Here is a 3985-nt window from a genome sequence, read left to right as displayed (position 1 = left end):
AAAATTTGGGCTTGGTGGGATCTTAAAGCTCCACGACTTTCATCGGTGGCTGATTTTAAAATGCTGATCAAACAAGTAGGATCTCTTCGCAAGGTTGGTATAATTTTTTTATCAGTTTGCGTTGTGGCTCTTTGGCATCTTTGGAAGTGGCGGAACGAAATTCTTCATGCTGAGGATGAGGTGAAAACCAAGAAAAAAGGTGAAGATCCATTCCCTTGTGTTCAAAATGTCTCGAAGCTTTGGATGGGAAACAGAAATCGTAAATTCCATCTTAATTGGGAAGTTTGGTCTTCCTCTCCTTATTTTATTTAGTCTCATTGATTTTGTCATCCCGTCTGTTTGGGATAGGTTTTTTTACATTGGTTTTCTAAGGGGATGTCTTGGTTTCGTCTTTTTGCCCCTTGTGTTTTTGGTATCTTTGTATTTTTCATGTATCTAGCTTCTTGTTAGATTTGTTTTGTTTTAATATAGTGGTTGGCTTGGTGAGGGTGATGGCCATGCCGAAGCTCTCTTCCTTGTCTTTCCTTTTGCCTTTAAAAAAAAAAATAACAATGAAAAATGTGCATGTGATTATAAATCATTAAACTATCGATAGTTATTTAATCTCTTGTAAAGATATATAGATAGATTTGTACATTTCCAAATTCCAAATGTGCAATATAGAAGAGGGAAAATTGCACCAAAATGGAACCAATTTTCACCTGATTCCTATTTTGAGGAACCAATTTTCACCTGACTTTCAAAAATGTTATTTAAGAGTCTCTATCAAACTTTTTGTTTATTTAAAGGTCTGATTGACCTGTCGAACAGGTAACTAATAATTTAAATCTATCAAACTTTTGGTTTGATTTGCCAAATTTGATTTAAACTTTATATTGATACGGATTGGTTGGATATAAAAATCTTGATTTAATATTTACTTTTTATTGTATCAATTAATTTTTTTTTCTATTAAATTATTTTTTTAATTGCATTAGTAAAAAACAATTTTTATTGTGGTAATTTGGATTATTTTTGAAAAAATCTTCAATTTGATATCTGAATTTAAAAAAAAAAACGAGATTTGAAATGAAAAATAGATTTTTATTGCATTATTTAAAAAAAAAACGAATTTTAGTTATTTTTTTTATAATTATTTTGCAATTTTAAATATGACGTAAAATATTAGTTTTAAAATAAAAATTAATATGACGTGAAATATCTTAGTTGACAAAAAATCTGGATGATATCAGCATTAACAGGTCAACATGTCTACCAAACCCTTAAATAAACAAAAAGTTTGATATAGACCCCCTAAATGACGATTTTGAAAGTTGGTACCCAAAATTAGGAATTAGGTGAAAGTTGGTTCCATTTTGGTGCAATTTTCCTTATAAAAAAATCATTAAATAAAAAAAAATTATAAGTAGATTGTAGAATAATTATTGTTATAGATAATAATTAATAACAATAATGACATCAATATTCAAAATATAAATATTACTTTAAAATAATTATTATTTCTTTAATTTTTTGGTATATAGATGTCATGTTCACATTCTAAATGTCATGCTCCTCAAATTTCTCAATCTCTCGAGAAAATAACATCAAATTCTACCCATGAAATTCACATCCTTCCGTTTTGTATCAAGGTGCATACGAGTTTTATTGTCATTTCTTTATGAAATTATAATTTATAAATAGATCATTGAAAAAGATTAATTTGTACTCGAAAGTTGATTCTAAGTTCAATGATGTTCCTATTATTTATCTACCCTTTTTCCTCCTTTTTTGTACCTTAGACTATAACTGGTTGGCAACGCCTTGGCCAAATGGGATTTGTTTGAAACGTGAGGCCGTACTTACCCACCTCTCAATATTAACTTGAAGGTTTTATCTCTCCAATACTGTTTCAATCCCATCATAACTTAACTTTGTACATCTTATAATTTCATCATAAAATCGTTGCAATGGTCTTGGAGATGATATGATGGACACTTTCTTACTTTTCCTTTCTTTTCTTTTTTGGAGGTATTCAATGTCGCAATTCTTCATCTACACCTGCTTTTACACGTTTTAATAAAAAAAAATGCATACCAAAATTAAATTTAGATATATCAACTTTTTTATCTATCAATGGAGGGCCGACTCTATGGGTGGGCATCTATAACCCAAGGGTATCAAATAACCAATACAAGTTGTATAGTCATTAAAAATTAAGTAAAATTGTTAGTCAGAAAGATTCGAACCCGGGTCATCTAATATTATCAATAAACTTTTACCAATGAGCTGAAGATTATTTTGTTTATATTTATCTAGATTTCGCTTTTATTTTAAGAAAAACCCTATAATAATATTTCAAAACTTATTATTCTTTTATGTGTATAATTTCATCAAACATGTTTATTCAATAAATTGGGTGTGAATTTGTTGCTCGGTAAAGAGCATTTCATCATCACCAAAATCCCATTTTTATATCAATTTTCACACAATTTCATACAATTCTATACCAATTGATGTTAGTGAAATGTACCACAAATTTGGTATTTAATATTTATGCAAGTTTAAAGTCTATATAATTTTAATTTATTTGATTATAAATGTTATTTTAGTTATAATATTTATTAGTATTATATTATAAATTATACTTATAGTAGTTCATATATGATACAGATATATGTATAAAAAATAAAACATAAAAAATGATCTTGGTGGTAAGTTTGCATTAATCTCTTTGTAGTTGGTACTTATTTATGAATTGTAAAAATAGCATGCGTCGTAATATAAGATTTTACTCAAAACACAATATAGATATTTTAATTATGGATTTTTTGGTCAGTTTATGCGTACAAATTAATTCTTTGGATGACCAAGAATAGTCTGGAGTCATCGTAGGTGATCCTCCATGACTACAAGGGTCTTGACAAGGTCTAAATTCGAACCCAAGGTAGATAAGATTTCCACTACATCCCTCTAAAGCTTAACCACGCGACAACCAAGTGGTTACGTAGTTTAATTTGACTTTGCGGCCAACAATCTCGTGAAATCATACTAAAAGCAAACATGAGCAACAACATTAGGGCTGTAAACGAACCAAACGAACACGAACGGAGGCTTGTTCATGTTCGTTCGTTTAAGTTAACCGAACAAACGAACGAACACGAACGGTAAACGAACGAAAATATTTGTGTTCGTGTTCGTTCGTTTAGAAATCAGGTGTATTCGTGTTCGTTTATGTTCGTTTGTTAACATGCTAAACGAACGTAAACGAACGAACATAAACGAACAAACATAAACGAACGAGCTAAACGAACATAAACGAACGGGTTAAATGAACATAAATAAATATTATTTGAATTCAAAGTAAATAAATAAAAGATTATATATTAAATTTAATATATAAACGAACATAAACGAACGAATATAAACGAACGTAAACGAACGTAAACGAACGGTAAATGAACAAACGTTCACGAACATAAATGAACGAACGAGGATCTTGTTCATGTTCGTTCGTTTAACTAAACGAACAAAAAAAATTGTTCATGTTCATTCATTTATTAAATAAACGAACTTCCCGCCCAACGGTTCACGAACGGTTCGTTGAACGTTGGTTCGTTTACAGTTCTAAACAACATTATGTCACCATTCAATCCCTTCTTCAGTTCGACCATATGTAAACTCCAATAAAGAAAGACCTTAGATAACATTTTTATCTTAAAACACACTATCATTTTATCATATGTTTCTTAGTCAACAATTAACAAATAAAGAGCGACTTATTTAATATTGTAGAATATTTCTCGATTGTAAGATCAAGGAACACACACAAAAGTACCTTTTTGTTATAATCTAAAAGCCACTTGTTTTAAGACTAAGGGGTCGTTTAATAAACGTTTATCGGGCAATTTTCCTCATCGGATTAGCGTGGCAAGCCAAGAATCTTATCTGATAAGAACGATGATTATGATAGAGAGTTTTACCCTGTAAGTGAGGGTAAAGACTC

This window comes from Cynara cardunculus (assembly GCF_001531365.2).
Source record: "Cynara cardunculus var. scolymus isolate 2C chromosome LG 12, CcrdV1, whole genome shotgun sequence".
NCBI classification, from domain to species: Eukaryota; Viridiplantae; Streptophyta; class Magnoliopsida; order Asterales; family Asteraceae; genus Cynara; species Cynara cardunculus.
The sequence above is the reverse complement of the archived record's forward strand: the minus strand, read 5'-3'. Positions refer to the sequence as shown.